The 25,085-nt window shown below is 35.0% G+C and overlaps 1 protein-coding gene and 1 pseudogene across 1 annotated transcript in view; both read right to left on the reverse strand.

The window, feature by feature from the left end:
• Positions 1–25,085, reverse strand: part of LOC102480402 (vomeronasal type-2 receptor 116) — a 112,827-nt gene that overhangs the window by 52,199 nt on the left and 35,543 nt on the right.
• On the reverse strand, positions 20,682–21,627 carry LOC102478302 (UAP56-interacting factor pseudogene; annotated as a pseudogene).

Below are 25,085 nucleotides of genomic sequence, written 5' to 3' on the forward strand. Positions count from 1 at the left end.
TCTTCCTCTCTGTATTGCTCTGTCTCTCTGGCAAGCACGCATGCCCTATAGCAAAAATCTCCCTAATTAAACATAATTTAAATGTTTTAAATTTATATATTTGTAACAAATTGTTTCTTTTATGTCACATGACAATAACATTTTACCAAAACAAGTCCAAAATAAAGATAAAAAACAAAACGTGTTTGTTTTTCTAAAAAAAGCTTTAATGAGGTGTAAATTGTATCCAAAACAAATTGCACATAATAAACGCACATTTTTGGATAAACTTGAAAGGCTGTGTACCTTTATACTACCCCACCACTATCAAAAATCTAAAGATTTTTATACTTCTAATGATTTTTTAAATTTTACTTTATTTATTATCATATTTTTGTATTACATTGAATCACATATATCTCTACAGTGTATACATTTCATTTTCTAGCAAGAATACCAAGCATATCAGTCAAGACAAAGACATTACTATCCACATCATCATATCAAATACCTTTTTATCATTTTTTCAGATTATTATTATTATCGTTTTTTTAATCATTCAAGCACTACATATCATTTGGCTTGTAAAAGGCGTTTACCCAAAATGAAATACTTCTCTGATCAGTCCAGTTGAGAATACTATACATGTTATCATAAACAGGTAATAAAACCATTTCTGTGTCCCACTATTTTCATGCCACTCTATTTGTTCTCTTCCTATGCTTCTCTATATTCTTTCCTTCTTCTGCCCTGTTCCACATTATCTTAAACATCCATAACTATTTTCACTGCTTTTATGTCCTCCAATATTTCAATCTCTACCATAAAGGGCAGACAGTCAGTATATATTAAGTGGATACATACCATATCTTTTCTTCATATTCTGGCTTACTTCATTCAGCAATAGATCTTCCATATTAGACCACTTTCTATCAAATGCCATGGTCTTGCTTTTTTCATGGCTGAATAGTATTCCACAGAGTATATGTGCCACACTTTTTCCATGCATTCATCTGTTTGTGGATATTTGTGTTGGTTCCATATCTTAGCAATCGTGAATAATGCTGCAATAAACATTGATGTGCACGTGCTTTTCTGATTGAGCATTCTTCTGTCCTTTGGGTAGATTCCAAGAAGTGGAATAGCTGGATCAAATGGTAGTTCTATTTGTAGATCTTTGAGGAACCTCCATATTGTTTTCCACAGTGGCTGAACCAGTTTACATTCCCACCAACAGTGTAGGAGAGAGTTTCTCTTTCACCACAGCCCCTCCAACACTTATCACTTTTTGCATATTTAATCTTCATCATTCTGGCAGGGGTTAGGTGGTATCTCATTGTGGTTTTTATATGCATCTCCCTTATGATGAGAGATGATGAGCATTTTCTCATATGCTTCTTGACTGTTCATATGACTTCCTTAAAGAGATTTTTGTTCAGCTCATTTTTCCATCTTTAAATTGGGTTAATCACTTTTGTTCCTGTGTATTCTGGTTATCAGTCCCTTGTCTGAGGCATATTTTACAAAAATATTCTCCCATTCTGAGGGTTGTCAATTTACACTTGTTACTGTGTCCTTTGCTGTGCTGGAAATTCTTAGTCTGATACAGTCCCACTTGTCTATTTTAGGAATTATTTCCCATGCTTTGAGAGTCTTATTTAAGAAGTCTTTGCTCACCTCAATGTCTCCCACAGTTTCCCCAGTATTTTCTACCAGTAGTTTTATAGTTTGAAATCTTAGGTTCAGATCTTTGATCCATTTTGAGTTGATTTTTGTTAACAGTGATAGGTAGAGATTCAGTTTCATATTTGTGCAGTTGGATACCAAGTTTTTCCAGAACCATTTACTAAAGAGCTTTTATCTTTTCCTAATAGATTGACTGGTATCCTTTGTCAAAAATCAGTTGGATGTAAGTTTTTTTTTTTTTTTTTTTTTGGGGGGCTGGGAGTCTTTATTTTATTGCATTGGTCCACCTGTCTGTTTTTGTGCCTATATCATGCAGTCTTAATTATCACAGCTTTAGTATATATTGAGGTCAGAGAGTGACCACTCCACTCTTCTTTCACAGGATTGCTTTGGCAATACATGGTCTTTTATGATTCCAGACAAATTCTATGATTTTTTTTTTATATCTGTGACGAATGTCTCTGGGTGAAGAATGTCTCTGGTATTTTTAATGGAATTGCATTAAATATGTAGATTAATTTCGGTAGTATGGCCATTTTGATTATGTTAATTCTTCCAATTCAGGAACATGAGGTGTCCTTACACCTTTTTATGTCCTTTTCAATATTTTTTAAAAGGTTTTTATACTTTTCTTTGTAAAAGTCTTTGACTTCCTTAGTTAAATTTATCCCTAGGTATCTTCTATATTTTGTGGCTATAGTAAAAGGGATTTTCTTCTGCTCTACTTCATTCACCTTGTTGTTCTTATATAGAAGTGTTGTAATTTTTTTGATGTTGATTTTGTATCCTGCTTCTTTACTGTATTCATTTATTACTTCAAACAGTTTTTTCATGGCAACCTTTGGGTCTTCAAAGTATAACATCATGTAATCTACAAATAAAGATATTTTTAAATATCTTTTGCCTATTTGAATTCCTTTTATGTTGTTCTCTTTCTCATTGCATTGGCTAAAACTTCCAGCAGTGTATTAAAAAGTAGTGAAGAAGTGGGCAGCCTTGTCCAGTACCAGTGTTTAGAGGAAAAGCTTTTAGTTTTTCCCCATTCAGTATAATGTTATCTATAGGTTTTACATATATTGCTTTTATTGTTGAGACATGACCCTTATATACTAATCTTACTGAGAATCTTAATTATGAAAGGATGCTGTATTTTATCAAATGCTTTCTCTGCATATATTGAAATGATATTTTTTCATCTTTTTTTCTGTTAATATGGTGTATTATATTTATGGTCTGGTATTTGTTGAACCACACTTACATCCCTGGGATAAAGCCTACCTGGTTGTGATGAATAATCTTTGTTATATGTTGTTGGATATGATTTGCAAATATCTTGTTGAGAATTTTTGCATCTGTATTCATCAGTGAAATTGAAATGTAGTTTTCCTTTTTTGTCATGTCCTTATCTGTTTTGGGAATGAGGATGATGGAAACTTTATAAAATGAATTTGAAAGGTTTTCTTCTTTTTGGATCTTTAGAAACAATTTGAGTAGAATGGGGGTTAACTATTTCTTAAAATTTTTGTAGAATTCAAATGTGAAGCCATCCATACCTGAACTTTTCTATGTTGGGAGGTTATTTATTACTGATTTGATCTCATGGCTTGTTTTGGGTCTACTCAGGTTTTCTATGTCCTCCTGATTCGATTTTGATAGACTGTTTGTTCCCAGGAATTTTTCCTTCACCTTCATTTTCTCTTCTTTGTTGGCATATAGTCTCATATTGTCCTTTAATGGTATTTGGTATTTCTATTTTATCTGCTGTAATGTTGCCTGTTTCATCACATTTTTTATTTATCTGGTTTCTTTTTTTCTTCTTCTTTATCAGTCTAGCTAATGGTGTGTTGATCTTGTTAATTTTGTCAAAGAACCAGCTTTTAATTTTATTTATTTTCAGTATAGTTCATTTATTTTCTATTTAATTTATTTCTGCTTGTATTTTTATTATTTCTTTTAGCCTGGCATTTTTGTTGTTGATTTTCCAATTCCCTGAGGTATGATGTTAGATCTATTTACCACCTTTCCACTTTTTTCTTTTGTGCACTAAGTGCTACAAATTTCCCTCTTAACTGATTTATCCATGTCCCATAGATTATGGAAACTCATGTACTCATTATCATTTATTTCCATAAGGTTTTTGATTTCAGACTTAATTTCTTCAGTAGCTAAGTAGTCATTAAGAAGTAGGTTGCTTACTTTCTATATGTTTGTATATTTTCAAAGGTGTTTCTTGAAATTAATATTGAATTTAATTCCATCTTGGTCAGAGAATATGCTGGATATAGTTTCTATGCCTTTGAATCTATAAAGGCTTGATTTATGTCCTTTCATGTGGTCAGTCTTTGGAAAGGTTCCATGCTGGGGTAAGAAAAATGCATTTATTTGGGGTCTTAGAGTGGAAAGTTCTATAGATGTCAGTCAAGTCCATTCAATTTATAGTATCATTTAGGTCCTATAACTCTCTATTTTTTGTCTAGAAGATCTGCCTAAAGAATATAATGAAATGATGAGATCCTCCAAAATTATAGTGTTGCACCGTATGTTTTTTGTTTGTTTGTTTGTTTTTTGTTTTTTGTTTGTTTGTTTGTTTGTCTTTTTAGCTCTAGCAGTCTTTCCTTCACGTGTTTAGGTGCTCCTAAATTGAGTGCATAGATAATTATAAGTGTTATGTCTTCTTACTGAATTAGCCTATTTACTATTATTTAATGACTTTCTTTATCTCTTCTTACAGTCTTTGTCTTGAAGTCTATTTTGTCTGAAATCAGTATCACAATTCCAGCCCTTTTTTGATTTCCATTTACATGGAATATCTTTTTTCAGTCCTTCACTTTTAGTCTATGTATGTCCTTATCCATAAGGTATGTTTCTTGTATGCAACAGATAGGTTTTCATATTTTTATCTATTCAGCCAGTCTGTGTCTCTTAATTGGAGAATTTAATTCGTTAGCATTCAATGCTATTATCATTATTTATGAACATGTTCCTATCATTAAGTGAGCCATTTTCTTGGGTTTTCTTTGTTTGTTTGTTTTCTTATAACAGTCCACCGGACTTTTTAGTTTTTCTGGTATAGCACTCCCTTCAGAAACTCTTGAAGAGATGGCCTGAAGCTGATAAATTCTTTCAGGGTTTGTTTATCTGATAATTTTTTAAAAATTATTTTCCCTTCTGAAGGATAATGTTGCCAGGTTTAGTATTCTTGTTTGAAATTGTTTTTCATGTAACACTTTGACTATATTTCCCCATTCTTTTCTTGACTGCATTGTTCCAATGAGAAGTCTGATGTTAGTCTGATGGGATGATCTTTGTAGGCAACCTGTCACTACCCTCTTGCCAATTTTAGTATCATGTCTTTGTCTGTGGTTTTGGCAAATCTGGTTATGATGTGCCTTGTAGAGTATCTTCTTGGGTTGATTTGTTTTGGGTCCTATGTATTTCTTGGGTCTGGATATTTGAATGCATCTCTAGGTTTGAAAAAATTTCATCCAGAATCTTATGAAATAAATTATCCATGTCCTTATTATATTATTTGTCTTCTGGGATATCAATTACCCAGATTTTGGAATGCTTGGTGGTATTCAGTATTTCTTTTATATTATCCTCATTTTCCTTGGTTGTTTTATAAATCTCTTTGATACTTTTTTTGATGTCAGAGGTTTTTATCTTCAACACTTGATGTTCAATTTTTTGCGTGATCTAATCTACTTTTAATACTTGAGGGAGGTTTTTATTTTCTGTATCGCATTTTTTTAACCCTAAAAATTCTGTTTGATTCTTTTCATTTTCTTTTAAATTTTTTTATTTCAATTTCTTTTATACATTCAAGCACATGTTACTTAGCTTGCAAAGTGAATATTTTAACATGGGTACATTTTTCACCAGTTCAGTTAACAATACTATGAGAAATGTTCACATATTAAAGTGTTCACTCTGTAAGCTAAATAATGTGATTGAATGTATAAAAAAAGCAAAATAAAAAATAAAAAATACTATAGCTATCTTTAATTGATAATAACCATTACTTTGTTTCTTTTTTAAGGTGTCTATTTCTTCTTTTAAATTGTGAAAGGACTTCTTTATCTCCTGGAGCTTGTTGTCTCTTTTTTGTTGCATCTCAGTTAGTTTGGTCACTACAAATATTCTGAATTGTTTATCTGACATGTCCACCGCTTCCATTGTGTTGTCTGTGGGTGATGTGGAACTAATGGTTTCAGCTGGAGAAGAGACATTTTTGTTGATTGGTCATATTTCTTGTGCCTCTGCAATTGTTGCTAATCATCTGGTGATCTATATGTACCTTCCTATACTATTCTATTCAAGTTATTCCTAAACATTTAAATGTATGTAGGAGTAAGAAATTGGTGATCTCTTTTATGTCTGCCTCCCTGTGTTCCCCAGCACCCTGCATTGTTGCCACTGGTTCTGGGTGACCCAAAGTCCTCCCTGTTTCTAAAGAACAGGTGCACCTTGAACTGAGCTTCACCTCAGAAGCAAAGAGAAGATCTCATGGCAGACAATGTGTGCTGTGCGCTATCCAACACACGGAAGTCCTGAGAGTCCAAAGGCGAGTTGAGGAGGAGATGAGCCATGGGTCCAAGCATTCATGCCCTGCAGCAACAGGCAACCTGGTTTCCAGCAAGGCTGCTCTCTTGCACTGGAGTCTGGATGGGGTGGGGAAAGGTGCAAATTTATCTTAAAGTCCCAAGACACAAATCCAATGTCCAAAGGCAAGTGGAGGAGTGGACGAACCATGGGTCCCAGCCTTCAGACCCTACAGCCACAGGCAGCCTCTACATTTAGTGCTTTTTAAATTTTCTTTCCTACAAGGTACCAGCAGGTGGCATAGTGGCCACAGTGCTGAACTCCCACATAGCTGATTGTGGCTCAAATCCTGAACCTGGTAGCTTGCTTTCTCAGTCTCTCTATTTCTCTCTGGAAAAAAATAAAAAAGCAATAATAAGTAAAATTAAATAAATAATTCTTCCTTTTTTTCCTACATGTGCATTTACTAGGGAAAAGCACAGAGAAGTGAGAAATCACTGCCCATGGAGAATAGTCATGATAGAGTCCTTTCTCCATCTCTGTTTTTATCTGGAATTTGATGCAAAAACACACATATGCCCAGTGTTTTGTTTGTTCCTAAATAATTATTTTACTTATTATTATTAGCTTTAAAATTTGATCAGAGAGAAAGAGAAATGGAAACTGAGAAAGCAAACCATCAAGTACAGAACTTGAACCACAATTAGCCATGTGGGAGTCCAGGGCCTTAACCACCATGACACCTGCTGACCCCATTCAGTGTGTTTTGTAAGCTGAAGGTACAGGACTCAAGATGTTGGGTTAGTGATGTGTGATTCAGCCATCTTAATCACATCACTCAGTGGCTGATTCCAAGTGTGCTCTTTATAAATGACCACGTTTAGCCTCTAATCAGTCTAAGCCAGATTTTATTAGTCTGAGTTTTATGAAAGTCTATGTACAATGCACTCTCTGGGAAACATCCTAGTTTTTTTTTTTTTTTTTTTTTTTTTTTTTTTTTTTTTTTTTTTTTTTGAGCTGCAACCACTCCTTTATTGTTTTTAGAAAGAAAAAAGAAAAAAGAGAGTGCATCTCAGATGACCCCAGAATTGGTGACCACTCAAACCACACTGAGCCCCTACAAAAAAGGGTAGAGATGTGAAAAAAAGAGGAATTACTTGATAGATATGGACTGTTCACCTCTACATAATATGCAGTCCTAATTTGTAAATCCTGCTTTTAATACAGCTTCATCCATTTCTAAGGAAAAGCCCACTGTCAAACAGCATTGGGTACAACATGCTCCTCGATAAAAAAAGAAATATGATACAGTATGATATCCACAACCTTGTGAGATTTCCTAACCACAGTTGGCTGTTGGTTAAAGCAGGAGATTTTTTCTACAGAAACATCCATGATCAAATCTTCACCATCAATGAAGAAATGATAAGCTGGCCTGTTAGTTTCAAAAAGGTATAATATCATTTCAATATTAAATATATACATATGTAGCTGAAGAATCCTGAAATGAAATTGTGTGCCTATCTTTTTGTGCCTTTTTCGTTTTTGTTTTCGGATTTCTTGTTTTTATTTACTTTTAATTACTATAATGCTTACAGTGTACAACATGGCTTTTCCTAGCATGAGTACAGTGCATATCAGACAAGACAAAGACATTACCATATACCTTATCATCATGAAATAGCTTTTTATTTTTGTCTCAATTATATGTATTTTTTTCTCTGTTTTCCCACTCACCTAATACCCACCCCACCCTCATATTATCCCTATCCTTACTAGCTATTGTATCTACAGTTGCCCTTACTGCTACCATACTTTCCATCCCTTCAATTTCTACTATAGAATGCAGGCATTTAGTATATATGTATGTATATGTGTGTATATAAATATATAAATATGTGCATATATATGTATATATATGAAACATATTTTCTTTTAATTTCTTTTATACATTCAATAACTATATTTCACTTAGTTCATAAAGTGAATTTTCCAACATGAATACATTTCACAACAGTCCAGTCTGGGATATTATACACGTTATCATCAACAGATAATAATCCATTTTTGTGTCCCATAAATGTCTTGCCTATTTTTCTCCTTAATGTCTTTCCTCATGTTCACCTTCTTCACCCTCTTTACAAACCAACTCAGCATTCAATTTGCTTTTTATGGGGATAAAAGGTGGCCAGTATTGAAGGAGCTGGCTTCTTACATGGCCATCCACATTTTGAGTCCTGGATCCAGTGACTTGAAAATTATATTGAAAATTACACCTGGTAAATGTATGTGCATGCATGCCCAAAATGCTGAGAGGAGAATGGAGGAAAAGCAATTGTGGTGTGGCCTCCCTGCTGAGAATTAATTTATCACTTATTCTTTTTTGTTTCTATTTTTCTTTGGTGAATACAAATGGCCTATGCGAAAAAAAAGTAAAGAAAAATGAATTAAACTCTTGTCTCAGTGAAAATACAAATTATTTTTTAAATCTGCCTTTTACATCCTGATTTTATGCTATGTGATTTTGCTTACATACATTCTTACTATAGAAAAATGTGATTTGTTTTCTTGTTTGTACAAGCAGCAGACCAATTAAAATAAATGAGGTGATGAATATGTCTACATAGTTGAACATTGTATATTGAGAGAAATGCATTTTTAATTTAATTTTCATTTTTAGATTTTTGCTATAGGGCATGTGTCCTCTCCAGAGAGACAGAAAGCTAGAAATCACCCCCTGTTATCATGGCCCATGCCACAATTCCTTTTCCTCCATTCTCTTCTCAAAATTATGAGTTCACACACACGTTCACCCAGTGAGATTCAAGCTGTCAGATCTGGGACTTAAACTGCACTTAGCTATGTGGGTGTCCAGCAACATAAATAATGCACCATTTGCTGGTCACTGAGAAATTCATTTTTGGGGGGAATTTTGTCAGTGTGTGAATATCATAGATTGTACTTACATAAACCTAAAAGATATTGCACATTACACATGGAATTTATATGGCCTAACCTATTATCTTATTAGACCACTGTTTTAAATGCTTTTTATCATTGACTGAAATGTCTTCTATCTATCTTTATGGATCACATGACTCTTTCATATATATGTGTATATATGTGTGTAATATGTGTGTGTGTGTGTCTAAAAAAATTCCTCTATATATTCTGAAACTCTTAATCATTTGTCAACAAAGTGTTTTTATACATCGATATGCTGTAAACACAAGGGGATTACAGATTAAGATACCATTCATGTTTTTGTAGGTATCATTCAAATTTCCTCTTATCATTTTGCTTCCCATCCTTATTTTATTAATAATTATTTATTTAATGTATTATTTAGTATTAGTATTCTTCAATTTGACTATGTATATACACACACACACACACACATATATATATATACACACACACACACATATATATATATATAGTGAGAGAGAGAGAGAGGGAGAGAGAGAGAGAGAGGCAGTATGTGAAAGCAAGTCAATGAGTTCAGGAGTCAAATCGTAGTCAGCCATATGAGAATCCCAGTGCCTTAACAGCCTCTTGCACTTCATTTTTTGTTGTACTATACATCTCAAAGCATCTACTATAATGTTAGGCAATTAGATGAGACAGAAGTTTATACAACAGGGGTCAGAAGATCAATGCTGGACTCCCACATGACTGACTCTAGTTTGAGTCTTGGACCCACTGTCTTGAAGCTCACGCTGGGTTCATGTGCACGCATGCACCAGATACTGTGAGAAGATGAGGAAGAATGGATTGTGATGTGGTCATCCTCTCTATGGGCTAATTTTTCGCTTTCCTTCTCACTGTCTCTGATTCTCTCTCTCTCCAGCTAGAGTGCATATGCTACAGAAAAAATCTCTTTAAAAAGATTTATAGGGAACCAGCAGTTAGCGTAATGGCTATGTCACTGGACTCCCACGTAGTCGACCGTGGTTTGTGTCCTGGATCCGGTGGCTTAAAACTCATGCCAGGCACATGTGCGTGCATGCCCAAGATCCCAAGAGAATGGAGGAGAAGGGATTGCATCATGACCATCCCCTCTGGGGGGTGATTTCTCGCTTTCTGTCTCTATGTCTCTCTCTGTCTGTCTGGTGAGCGCACGTGCCCTATAGAAAAAAAAAACTCTAAAAAAAATTTAAAAATTAAAAAAAAGATTTATAGAAACCAACAGTTGGCACAATGGCTATGTCACTGTACTCCCATGTAGTGGCATGAGTCCTGGACACAGTGGCTTAAACTCACACCAGGCGTGTGTATGTGTGTGTGTGTGTGTGTGTGTGCCCAAGATCCTGAGAGGAGAATGGAGGAGAAGGGATTGTGGCTTGGTCATCCCCCTGGGGAACGATTTCTCGCTTTCTTCCTCTCTGTCTCTGTCTTTCTGGCAAGAACATGCACCCTATAGCAAAAGACTATAAAAAAAGATATATAGATATAGATGATATAGATATATAGATATAGATATAGATATAGATATAGATATAGATAACAATCATGCTTCACACATGTATCATGTTAATATATGAAAAGCATTGCTTAACCAGCCTCAGAAGCCCAGAAGTGGATTAACCACTTTCTCATCTGCTGGAACATAAAATTTAAGTGAACTTTTTATTTTGTACCTACATTTCACATTATTAGATATTTTAAAATCCAGAACCAAAAATTTTCTACCCAACCAAATATGTGGACATGGTATAAGTATTCTTGGGAAAAGAGCTTTTCAGAATAATTACCTTGTAAAACCTGCTTTGAGATTGTTTTGAAGAAAAAAAATGACACAAGGGACTTTTTAAAGTATGTGTGGGATATGGTAATTAGGTACCTTGGAATTATGTAGTAAATAATACATAAAGGGAGCTGGCAGGTTTCATGCTGGTTAAAGCACTGGACTTCCACATGGTTGACCACAGTTCTTGTTCTTGAACTGGTTGCTTGCTTTCTCACTTTCCCTGTCTCTCTAAGAGAAAGGGAATTTAATTTAAAATATAATTTAAAAATAATAATGATAAAATATTAATAAATAAAATTAATTTTTTAAAAATTTTTAAATAGTAGTAATACAGAAAGAACAAGGGGAAGCATTACTAGTTCTTCATTAGAAGCTTATGTAAGGGGGTCCAGTAGATAGCAAACTGCTTAAGGCTCTGGACTCCCACATGGCTGGCTGTGGTCTTGAGTCCTGGAACCAGACTTGTCCTCAACCAACCAGCACATGTGTGTGGTTGCCCAAAATTCTGAGAGGAAGTATGTGAATTCAGAGAGGCAGTATGTGAAAGCAAGTCAGTGAGTTCAGGAGTCAAATCGTAGTCAGCCATATGAGAATCCAGTGTCTTAACAGCCTCTTGCACTTCATTTTTTGTTGTACTATACATCTCAAAGCATCTACTATAATGTTAGGCAATTAGATGAGACAGAAGTTTATACGACAGGGGTCAGAAGATCAATGCTGGACTCCCACATGACTGACTCTAGTTTGAGTCTTGGACCCACTGTCTTGAAGCTCACGCTGGGTTCATGTGCACGCATGCACCAGATACTGTGAGAAGATGAGGAAGATCTCTATCTCTAAAAAAGGGGGGAAAATCAAAGAAAGCCTAAGTAATATCAATGTGATGGGAATTTAAATGAATCACAATGATGAACTATTAAAGGCAATTGTTTTCTCTGAAGTGGAGAAAAATAGAGACATTCAGTTCATAGCATACATGATTATGACTAAAAATTCTCTTTTCTGCTCAGACTCCTGAGTCTGTGTGTAGTCACAGCTGTGTTCCTGGATTCCAGAAAATTCTCCAAGAAGGAAGACCTGTTTGCTGTTTTATTTGTGTCTTGTGCCCAGAATCAGACATTTCAAATCAAACAAGTATGAAATATATAACTATACTCTTAGTTTCTAGTATTGCTCAATAAAAATAAAATTGTTACTATTAGAAATAAAACATGGGGGCATATATGCCCAAAGTCTCTATAGCAGAAAGATAAAGAAGAGACTGTGGCAAGGCCATTTCCTCTGGGAGGAGATTTCTCACTTTTTGTCTCTCTGGTGAGCAGTCTCCCTATAGCAAAACTCTCTCTCTCTCTCTCCTCTCTCTCTCTCTCTCTTGCACACACACAAAATAAATGACTCATAGAGCACAACTGTTCTTAATTCACATATTCATTGTTTTTACATATTTATTTTATAAACATTATTAATACTTCATTTTGTGTAAGCTGTTATCTGGCCATGCTCATTCTATTAGGCTCAACTCTGAAATAATTTCCAACAGACACCCATGCAGTTTAGTGCTGGATAAGATGCTGTCAGTCTTAGATCTTACACTGGACCACATTAGTCATGAAATGAAAGATGGGTCATCATCAAGGCTACCTATAGGTACATTAAACTTTGAATCTGACTTTTATATACATATGATAAGCACAACATAATTACAAATAAATTATTATAAAAATGTTTTAAACTTTTTCAACCATACTCAAACACCTTTGCAATTAAGAACAAAGAATTGACTAATATTAGAATATCACACTTTGAATTACATTGCAGGAAGAAAAAGAAACATAGTTTAAAGATTATCCTCCACAGACTTCTATTCAGCCATTAAAAAACAAAAACAAAAACAAAACAAAACAAAAAAACAAGGCCCTGGAATTTGATAGAAAGTGGATGAATACGGAAGATTTGTTGCTGAGTGAAGGAAGTCAGACTATGAAAGAGACATTGTATGTCTCCAATTAACAAATGCTGACCATTCACACTCTATAGTAGAGACTGAAATACTGGAGAACATAAAGTATTAAAAATTGTAATGAATGCTAGAGACAAAGTCAAAAGAGACTGCAGGAGGGAAGAGCGTAGGAAATTTTGAGGGAAAATGGAGAGGTAAGACACTTGTGGGACACAGATAAAGTTTATTACCTGTTGACAAGGATGTATATGGTAGTCTGGATGTGTATGGTAGTCTCCACTGGGCTGGATTGAGGTGTATATCATGCTGAATAAAGTCTCTTCACAATCTAAATGATGTATAGTAATTTAATGTATGCATAATAATAAAGACATTTTTAAAGTTTGAAGACTCAATATTCTAATAAATTTCACATTTGGGTACCTCAAAATTTGCCATCATGCAAAATATAAAATCAAACAATTATCAAAATAAAATGTAGTACTGTCAAATATGAAACATAAAAAATTAAAAGAAATCATGCTTTAATTTTTCTGATATATATGAAATGAATATGGTTTGAATTTTTTCATAAGTATTATGCAATTTCAGACATTCTAACAGTGGAATTTATTTCATTTTCATCAGTAATAAAAATAAATATTTATGTTCCTGTTAGAATATGCCAAGAAAAAAATATTTATTTTTTGTGGAGGAATTGCAAAACCGAATAAGTGTGCAAAACATAAAAATAAAAGTATAGGTATGGAGACAGCCAATGGCATGTTGGTTAAGGTGGCTCAATCCCACATGGCCCAAATTGTGACTTGAGTCCTAAACCAGATGACTTGAAAAATACACCTGGAATTTGTATATTGTGCAAAATAATGATAAGAGAGAAAAATGATGCAGAAGGGATTATGGCAAGACCATTGTACTAAGGTGGTGCTGTCTCCAGTTTTTGCTCTCTAGGTGTCTCTCTCTAGTGAATGGATGTGCTTTATGTCAAGTATTTTTTAGAATAAAAGAATAATAGGGGCCAGTATCTGGCATGATTTGTAAGGTGCTGGAGTCCTACATGACTGACCATGTTTTGAGTCCCAGAAATAGCCACTTTCTTTCCCACTGCCCCTCCTCTCTGTTTCTGTTTCTATGTGGTGAACACACACACCCTAGAGAAAAATTTTAAAATGATAATAAATAAAATTAAATAATTATTTAAAAAATGAATAGAGAAAGAAAGGGCTTGGGACCCAGAAGAAAACAAACACATTCATATGAGTCCCAAACCTATTTCTGAGACAGAAGTCTGGATTATCTGCTAACTCTTGGAATAGGAATAGGTAATGCAAGAAAAAAATGGGATTAATTATCACTCCATTTTTTTCTAAGAAGTATTTATATAATTTTATTTATTATTATTATTAAAATTTTCTACAGGTCATGCACACTCATCAGAGAGAGACAAAAAAGAAATAAATAAAAAAGGAAAGTGAGAAAGCAAGTTACCATGTCCAAGACTCAAACTGCAGTAAGCATTTTGGCATCTAGGATCTTTTTGTTTTATTATTTTAATTTCTTTTATACATTCAATTACTATACATCACTTAGCTTGTAAAGTGAATTTTCCAACATGAATACATTTCTCACCAGTCCAGTTAGGACTACCCTACATTATCAACAAATAATTATCCATTTATGACTTCCACAAATGTCTTGCCTCTCTTTTTCTTCTTGATGTCTTTCATCAAACTCTCCTCCCATAATCTTTCCACACTAGGATCTTAACTGCCATGACACCTGATGACCCTCACTGTAATTCATTGAGAAGATATTAGGTTGTTGGAAGAGTCACAATGTATTTTTAGTTTTTACTTTTCTATTAAGAAATGTGTCATGATTTCATATACAGCACAATACTGTTGCCTCAATATTACCAAAAGTAAATAAATACTTGAGAAAGTGTTAGGCACATTATCCATTTTTGAAAAAAAAAATCAAAATGCAGATATGCTTGTTAATTTCCATTATCTCTGTGGCAGATTTTCTGCTACATAACAATGGAAGTGAGTATTTGCAACAGAGACCACATAATGTATAAAGGCAAAAATATTACCAGTCTCAAAAAAATTTACAAGCTGTGCTTTCTGATGTATATGAATATCTCAAAAAGAACACTCCATCCTTCTGTCATATAATTATAATACCTATATAGGAGCATTCAAATTCCATTCAAGATTGAAATGTTTTAAATTAAAATAAAATAATTTTCTGAGACCAGCAGTTTTCATAGTGGTTTTATTGCTGGACTTGCTAATGAATTACTGCAGTTTAAGTTCTACACATGGTGCCTTGAAACCACAGGGCGTGTGTATGTGTGTGTGTGTGTGTGCCTAAGATCCCAAGAAGAGAATGGAGAAAATGAAATTGCAGAATGACCATCCTCCCTGAGGGTGATTTTTCACTTTTTCTCTCACTGTGTCTGTCTCCTTCTCTCTCTCTCTGGCAAACACACATGCTGTAAGGCAAAAACCTCTATATAAAAAAATTAATACTGTTTTCAACATTTACATAAGACTGTTTATGATAATATTGATAGAAAAATTAAAATGTACAATGAGAAAAGTCTGAATATAAGGTGACATGTTATATACAAAAAAAGTCAATAGAAATTAGGATAGACATAGAAGATAGGTTATTCCAGAACAAGATAAAGTTATTTTTCTTTGAATATTAATAAGAAATAAATTTCTGTTGTGATGCACAAATATGATAAGTTATGGAAAGATAAGTTTTATCATAAGGAAAACTCAGTAAAGAGTATAGATCTGATATAAATTCTCATCATTCATAGCATTATTCAGGGTCCCAAGGTGGGCCAAAAAGATTCTCATATGCTAAGATCCAGTTTTAAGTCACTTTGAGCCACCTGAAGCTAAAAAATTCTCCCAGTGTCATCAATATAAGTTCTTAATTTGATATATCTTGGTATTACCTCAGGGGATTTATCTGTGGGAAAGTACACAAAAGTGACCATTTCCTTCAACATGACAATCAATTTGTGAAATAGAATTGCTGGGTCTTTGTTTTGTCACCAGATGCAAAGGAGTGTGTCCAGTGCCCAGTTCAAGAGTATCCAAACAGTGAGAGAACTCACTGCCTTCCCAAGTCTGTGACATTCTTGGCTTTTGAGGATGCTTTGGGGACAGCCATAGCCTGCATAGCTCTGTGCTTCTTTCTTCTCACAGCTGTAGTTTTGGGGATCTTTGTGAAGCACCGAGACACTCCCATTGTCAAGACCAACACCAGGTTCTCAGCTTTATTTTGCTCATCTCTCTCCTGCCATGCTTCCTCTGCTCCTTGCTCTTCATTGGCCATCCAAATGCAGCCACCTGTGTCCTCCAACAAGTCACATTTGGCCTTGTGTTCACAGTGGCTGTTTCTACTGTTTTGGCCAAAACCATTACTGTGATTCTGGCATTCAAGGTCATGAAGCCTGGAAGAACAGTGAGGTGCTTGCTGCTCTCAGGGGCTTCCAGCTCTGTCATTCTCATTTGCTCCCTGTTCCAAATAATTATCTGTGGGATATGGCTGGGAACTGTTTCCCCTTTCATTGACATAGACTCACATTCTGAACTCAAAATTCTTCTTATTTTGTGCAACAAGGGCTCAGTCACTGCCTTCTACTGTGTCTTGGGCTACCTTGGCTTTTTGGCTCTGGGAAGCTTCACTTTGGCTTTCCTGGCCAGGAACCTGCCTGACACATTCAATGAAGCTAAGTTCCTCACATTCAGCATGCTGGTGTTCTGCAGTGTCTGGGTCACATTTATCCACGTTTATCACAACACCAAGGGGAAGTTCATGGTGACCGTGGAGGTTTTCTCCATCTTGGCCTCTAGTGCTGGGCTTCTAGGGTGCATCTTTGCCCCCAAGTGCTATATTATTCTGATAAGACCTGATAAGAACTCCTGGAAAGCTTTAAAAAATAGAATACACTCCAAATAAAATCTAAGGTTTATAGGGATCAGTAGTTGGCATAATGGGTATGTCGCTGGACTCCCATGTAGTTGACCACAGTTTGAGTCACGGACCTGGTGGCTTAAACTCACACTGGGCATGTGTGCGTGCATGCCCAAGATCCTAAGAGGAGAATGGAGAAGGGATTGCGGCATGGCTATCCCCTCTGGGGGGTGATTTCTTGGTTTCTATCTCTCTGTCTTTCTGGAGAGCACACACATCCTATAGCAAAAACCTTTCCCCAAATAAATTTAAAAATAAATATAAGGTTTATGTCATAAAACTGTATCACAATTTTATGATTTTGAACCAAAAATGTACTGATTTTATATTCTTATAAAGTAACTATAAATGACTGACTTCTTAAATTCATTTCTTAAACAATCATTGTGTGGATCTAATAGTCAACAGTTAAACATTCAACTATGATTGGTATTTTAGATTAATGGATATTTCTTATATTATGGGTATTGATTAATGGCAAATTTTTATTAATTATTTTGTATTAATTGTGTTCTCCTAGATAGCTTTTTACTTTTGTATAGTCAAGAATAATTTATTTCTATATCTGGTTTATCTCCTCTTTTCTCTAGGAAGGACTTATTTTATTTAACTTTATTTATTTTGATTACTATTATTTATTTTAATTTGATCAGAGTGAGGAAGAGTGAGAAAGCAAGCCCACAGGTCTGGGACTCAAACTGCAGTTTACCATCTGGGAGTCCAGTGCTTTCAACTACTACAACACATGTTGGCCATTGAAATTCAAAAATGATGTCAAGAATATAAACTGAGGAAAGAACACTTCAAATGGTGTTGGAGATAGTGGTATCCTGTTAGTAAGAACAGATTACAAACTTAACTGTAAGACACAAAATACAGAAGAAAAAATAAGAAAAATGGCTCAGGTATTGATCTGGGCACAGATTTTTTAAAAATAACCTGGAAATTATAGGCAACAAAAGCAAAAAGTACAACTATATTGTAGCAAACTAAAACGATTCTGCATAGCAAATCAACAGGGAGGATAGACTTGCTTCAAGAAAGGGTAAATGTATTTTCAATTTATTCCTTTAATGAAAGATTAATATTCAGAGTATATAAGAATGTCAATAAACCCAAAAGCTAAAAATCAAAAACAAAAGCAAAATCTTGGCTGCAAAATGAGGACAAGACATGCATAAATATTTCTAAAGAAGACATAATGGTCAAGTATGTGAAAAAATTCTCAATATAACTTATTACAAAGAAATTATAAATCAAAACTAAAATGAGGTTTCACTTTACCCTACTTAGAATAACTATTTTATATGAGGCAAAAATGAACAAATGTGAAGTGAGAAAACATGACACACTGCAAGGTTAACTTACATGGGAAGGTTTAGATTTTATATCTCAGGACCTCTCTGAGTGTGCTGGGCATGCTTGTACCCACAGTGTGGGGCTGGTTGAGGCTGGGGTATATAATGATTTTTGTTTTTTTGTTTTTGTTTTTGCATGAGAACAAAAGTTTAATATACCAAACAAAGACACTTGTTATATGATGCACTTAATGTCAATATTTGGGTAATTTTTAAGGTGTACCAAAGCTGGCATTAATAATAGCTTTGTACAATCATATTTAAAATAAAAGGAAAGTGAAAACATCATTATATCATAATTTTACACACTGTTCTAAAGATAGCAAACTTGTGTTCAGTTGTTTTCCTTCTATTTAAAGTTAGCTACCAGCAACCCTAAACAAGTCTAAAGTGTCTTATTCTGGGATCAAATGTAAGTATCTGTACTTGCAAAAGTTTTACGAATTCTTTGCCTCTCTGATAGCAAATAGCTAGGAGAGACTAGAGTTTATTTTCAAATTCTGTGACTGCCTTCCAAAAAATCCCTTATCAGTAGAAGAACTGGCAAAATATCAAATATTAAGGATCAGATTTAATTCTTTGGTATCATATAAAATTGTTATCAATAGCTTCCCACAGCAAGCATAAACTAGTAAGTAACCTAAGGAGCATAGAGACAACAATGAAGTCTAGAACACAACTCAAGGTAGGCAGGAGCTATAACATAATGTCCTGTTTTATAGGAGAAGTCAACAATAATATAGTCTAGAGAAACAAACACCTAGTTAAATGTTTAAACATTATAGCAAACCAAAAGGTTGAGCTTCAGAATAATCATACTTGTAACTTATAGCTGGAACATTTTTCTGCATTTTTAACATTATACCATAATTCATAGTATACAGCTATCTGAGCACTCTTAGCACTACCTAGGCACAACAAACTAACTCTTCCCACTCCTCTAGAGGATATGAAAAAAGCCCTTTTCTCCCCATAAATGCCTGAAATTTATACCATATAAGAAATCAGAATAAAAGGTACACAAGTTTATAATGTAACCCAACTGTAACTTCACACTTTTTTGTGACATATACAAGTATATTTTTGTTTCTGGAACTGTAAATTATTTATTTAGTAAGCCTAAAAACTTATAAAACATTTTTTAAAATTTTTTGTCATAGGGCACATGCACTTGTCAGAGAGAGAAAGTGAGAAATCATCCTCCCAAGCGGGGGAGGAAGTGACCTCACCACAATCCCTTCTCCTTTATTCTTCTTTTAAGATTTTGGACACCTGTATACAACTGGCATGATTTTCAAGTCGCCATGTCTGGGACTCAAACCATGGTCGATAATATGTGAATCCAGCAACCTAACCACCATGTCATTTGCTGGTCCCAATTTTAAAGTTTTTAAATAAGAAAGTTTTTAGATAAAATTAATATGGCTATTTATTTTACTATGAAAATATCTAAACTGACTCAATCCATTTTAATAACTGTTTGAATATATCTGAAGAATTTTTTGTGGACACTAGACTCATAACTACACTAAATCCAAATAGTATACCTATGACCTGTGTTTTAAAGTTTTTCACCTTGACTACTTAACTTCCAACTTGCTACTTCCTTTCATGCTTTCTTCATTTACTAAACATAGACTGTAAGAATTTAATATTACACCTTCTCTTCCAAGGCCTTATCAGGTAACTTTGTACATATGCACTTATAGCTTTTGAATAATATTTTTAAATTGGAACTAATGCCTAGAGCCACATTTTTTTTTTGTTAAAAGTTCAGCACTAAAGATTTACAACTGGAGATGGGGAGGTTAACATAACACTACCTGAAAAAAATGAACCAAGTTCCAGATATTCCCGTAAGTCTTAAAACCCAAAACTGGAATTCTAAGGTTTCTTAAATATCTCTAATAAAGAAAAGGCAATTGTACTTATCACAGCACACCATTAAAGAATAAGTGACAGCAACAATGGGACCTACTCACATTTCTGAAGACCAAGATTTACCAAGAAAATGTCTAAAAACTGGGCAAAGGCAATGAGATCCTAAATCCTCTATCAAAAAAATAACCCATTTCTATCTTTCTGCCTTTGTGCTGCATAAGGAACCAAAGAAGTCAAATACAGAATTGTTAGTCTGGACCAATCATGAAATCTTTAAGAACAGATAGATATATTCCCTGTTATTCCTTAGGGATTTTTGTTGGTTTTGTTTGTTTGTTTGTTTGTTGTTTGTCTTTTGTTTCTTTTTTTAAACAGATGTCCAAAAAATTTTTTGAAAAATAAAAATAAAGAGTTATTTAGGCTTGTGAATATTTTTAAGTTTCTTGAATTTATGTGATGAACTGTTCAAGCAATTCAACTTTTTACAACAGTCATCAATCAAAAGTCCTCCTGACATGAATGAGATCTATCCCACTGTTACAAAATTACTTCTTCCTTGAATGTGAGAGTGGCTCTTTGTCTTTTAGGATCCCAAATTGTTCATTCAAAGTCATCCCTGTCTGTTTTCCAACACTGTTGATATCAAATTGTAGGGGGACACCTTTAGGAACTTTCTTTACATCAGAATTCTCCCATTTTGTTAAGAATGAGGGTACAGCAGGACAAGTTAATCTCAGTTTCTGAGTTACTGGACATTGCAATCCTCCAGGATTATCAATGAATACAGTCAAAATTCCTCCAGTTGTGGTGGAAGTCTGCCATCAAAGAGTTCTCTTTGATACTACATCTTCTAGCAGTTCTGTGTTCAACTGGGCCTGAACCTTCAGGTCTCTTCTGAAAAGAAAAGTTGCCTGATGAGTGTCTTTCTGATGACTTAACTTATTTCCATTTCTGAAAAAATTAGCTGAAATGTTATTTTTTCTATTTAACTGGTTAGGTCTCTTAAGAACTGCAATTGACTTACTTTGCACTTCATTTTGTCTCAGAAGGTTTGCCTTCCTTTTTAACACTGGAAAATATTGTTCTACATTCTTGTCACTTAGAGGTGGACAATTCATAGGGCTAATTCCTTTTTGAATTCCAGTTGCCTTCCTAGTTACAAGGTCAGTGATAACTCCATAAGGACATGTCGTTCCAGGCATTACTCTTCCTCTGTGGCTCAGATTAGTCTTACCAAAACCAGAATTTTGTTGGATTTCCCACCTTACTCTCATCCTGAATTGCTGGACACCACTTTGCTGGAGTCTTCTATTGAGTCTTGGAAAATTCTGCTTCTTTCCTTCCTTTCAATTCAATTTGATGATATCCTCCAAAGACATATCAATTTTGTTGGGGTTTCCATTGCTGCGAGTTTTCGGCGGTGGCGACTGGGTCACCATGGCTCCCACCAACCGGGTACCAAACTGGCTCATGACTGGAGATGTTGCACTGAACAGTCAGCTGTGAAAGCCAGAGCCAGAGCCCTGCCACCTCCCACTCTCACTCGAAGACTAGCTGCTGATAATGTGTTGAGATGCTTTGGAGAGTGCCTGCTTCTCTATGGATCTCTCTAGTCCTTTTTGGGGCTCTTTTACTGATTAAAATAGTAAACTTTGAAGCAATCTTGTGTTTTTTATTTTGGGGTATATTTGTCACAATATACATGTGCTCACCAAAGAGACAGAAACATTGAGAAGGAAGTGAAAAATCACCCCCCATTGGACTAGTCATACTACAATTACTTCTCCTCCATTCTCCTTTAAGGACTTTGGTACACACATGTACACACACACACACACACACACACACACACAAAGTGCCCAGTGTGATTTATAAGCTGCTGTGTCTAAAATTCAAACCATAATCAGTCATTCAGGATTCTAGTGCCTTAACCACCATACCACCTGCTGGTCACTTTTAACAATTTTTTCAAAAACAATGCTGAGCTAGCAGGTGTCATGGTGAGGGTACTAGATCTCACATGGTCAACTGCATGGTTCAAGTCCCTGACTGGATGGCTTAAAAAATACACCACACATGTGTGCATAGATACTGAAAATTATACAAAGAGAAAGAAGAAGAGATTGTGGCTTGTCCATATCCCTTAACAGGTGCTTTCTCATTCTCTCTCTCCAGTGGGAAGTGCATGTACCCTATAGCAAAACATAAAAACATAAAACCTGACTACCTGCATTCTGAGTCAATAGTTTGGAGCAGTGCCTTTTATCAAAGACTGCACATGAAGTTCCTGAGAGCCCCTTGAGCATGACCACTGTTCCTCCTCCTGCTGTGGCTGTGGAGGAGTGGGGTTTGCCACACCAAAAGATCAGCAAAGGCCTGGGAGGTCAGGGAGGCATGGGTAGAATGCCTAGGCTGGTCATAATTTTACAAGTGTTCCAATCATTGAGTGGGTCTCTCAAGTCCCTAAGTCTCCTTCTCCTTCAAAAAAGAAGCCCTGGAAGGCATCTCTGGCTTGACATGGTCTCCTAGGTTTAGACATGGCTCCTGAAATATTTCCTTTGTTTCTCTTTTATTTCTTTTTCTCTTTCTTTTTCTTTCTCATTCTTTCTTCTTTTTTCTCTCTCTCTCTCTTTATTCCTTCTTTTTATTTCTTCCTTCACTATTTTAAAATCTGTCATTTGGCTTTTACTTATTTTAAGTCTTTGATGACAGATTTTACAAATCTATGCTTATAGAATATCTCCTTTAATTTAATCCTTCTATAAATTGGCATAAGCACCATTACCAATTACACATATGTTGAAATTCAAGGGGTTTTTGTGATTTTGAACAGTTGTCTGAAGATAATTATGAAATATAACTTAGTCTGACTAAGGTAACAGATAACAGATTTAAAGAGCAAGCATATAGTATGATTGTTAAGGCACTGGACCCCCACACAGCTGATTATAACTCAGGTCTTGGACCTGGTGGGTTTTTTTCTCACTTTCCCTCTCTGGTCAACTTTTAAAATAAAATAATAATAATAAAATTAAATAAATAATTATTAAAAAAAGTATTCAAAGGGAAAATTTAACTTGATCCTTAATTTCAACACACTGATTTTCAAAATCATCTAATCTTACAGATCATTTATAAGGTATGTAAAATGTTACATATTCTTTATTTGATAGTATATACAAACCACACTAAAATGTCTTCCAATAAGTAAAAGGCAGTGTTTTAGATACAGAGAATTCTAATTGGATTGGCATAGTTAAGATAAAACATATGAAGTAGATATCAGTACCTTATCTTCAGCCCTTGCCTTTAATGGGTTAATGAATACACACACATACACACACACACACACATACACATACACGAGGTGAGTCTGCTTGGTTTTGAATAGTGAAGGAATTTCCCCAGTATTTACATATTCACATAGCCAGTTACATATCAGCTTAAACAAACAAACAAACAAACAAACAAAAAACTCTAGTAGATTTTGGTTTTCTTTTTTATTTTTTTAGTAGATATTTTTGCCTCAGAGCATGTGAACTTTCTAAAGAGAGATTCAGAGAGAGAAAAAAAAAGTGAGAAATAATTCTTCAGGGAGAATAGCCATGACACAATCATTTCTCCTTCATAATCCTCCTGTGATCTTATATATATATATATAAGATCACATATATAAAAATGTGTCTGGTGTGATTTTTTTTTCCTTTGTCTTTTTTGGAGAGGTTTTTGCTATAGGGCACATGCACTCACCAGAAAGACAGAGAGAGACAGAGAGACAGAAAGTGAGAAATCATCCCCCAAAGAGGATGGCCACACCACAATCCCTTCTCCTCCATTCTCTCAGGATCTTGGTTATGCATGCACACATGCCTGGCATGAGTTTAAGCTGCCGGGTCTGGGACTCCAACCATGGTTGACTACATGGGAGTCCAGAGACATAACCATTATGCTAACTGCTGGTCCTTTCTGGTGTGATTTTCAGGTCACTAGGCCTGAAACTTAAACCACAATCAACCATGTGGGAGTTCAGTGATTTATGTGCTATGTCATCTGCTGATTTTTCAGTAAGTTTTGAGATGGCATTCAGTTTTCATAGAAAAATGAACATGACTAATGATTTACCAATTATATCTTAGAAAGTGAAAATAGTGATAGCATTTGAAAAAGCAGAAATTACTATCAAAATATAATAAACCAACAACATTCATTTAATCATAAGCTAGTCTTACCTACAACAGGACTGTACAACAAAAATATGTCATCAGTCAATCATTTGAATTATGGTGTAGGAGGTCAATTAATTATAGTATACATACAAAGATAAGATATGGGGCCAGCAGATGATGTGGTGACTGAGGCACTGAACTCTGATGACTGACCATGGTTTGAGTCTAAGACTTTGAGTCTTTCCTTTTCTCTCTCCCTTTTTCTCCCTCTGTCTCTCTCTGGTCAAATGAAAAAAAATAATACAAATTAATAGAATTAGAAGAACAAATATTCTTTTAAAAAAAAGTAAGTAGAAGAATATTGGTGTGCATGGAGGCTGAGATTTATTGATTTCAGGGAATAAGAGAAATAAAGGTGTTCTTCTGAGAAGTCATCCTGGAGAGGCAAAAAGGCAGGCATTCAGAAGATTGAAACGTCCATGGGAGCTGAGAGCTAGTGCTTTCAGGGAATAAGAGAAATGAAGATGTTCTACTAAGAAACCACAGTAGAGGGAACCAGCAGTTAGCATAATGGCTATGTCGCTGGACTCCCACGTAGTCGACCGCGGTTTGCATCCTGGACCCGGTGGCTTAAAACTCACGCCGGGCACGTGTGCGTGTGTGCCCAAGATTCCGAGAGGAGAATGGAGGAGAAGGGATTGCGGCGTGACCATCCCCCCTGGGGGGTGATTTCTCGCTTTCTGTCTCTCTGTCTCTCTCTGTCT

This window comes from Tupaia chinensis, unplaced genomic scaffold (genome assembly GCF_000334495.1).
Source record: "Tupaia chinensis unplaced genomic scaffold, TupChi_1.0 Scaffold000306_1, whole genome shotgun sequence".
NCBI lineage: Eukaryota > Metazoa > Chordata > Mammalia > Scandentia > Tupaiidae > Tupaia > Tupaia belangeri.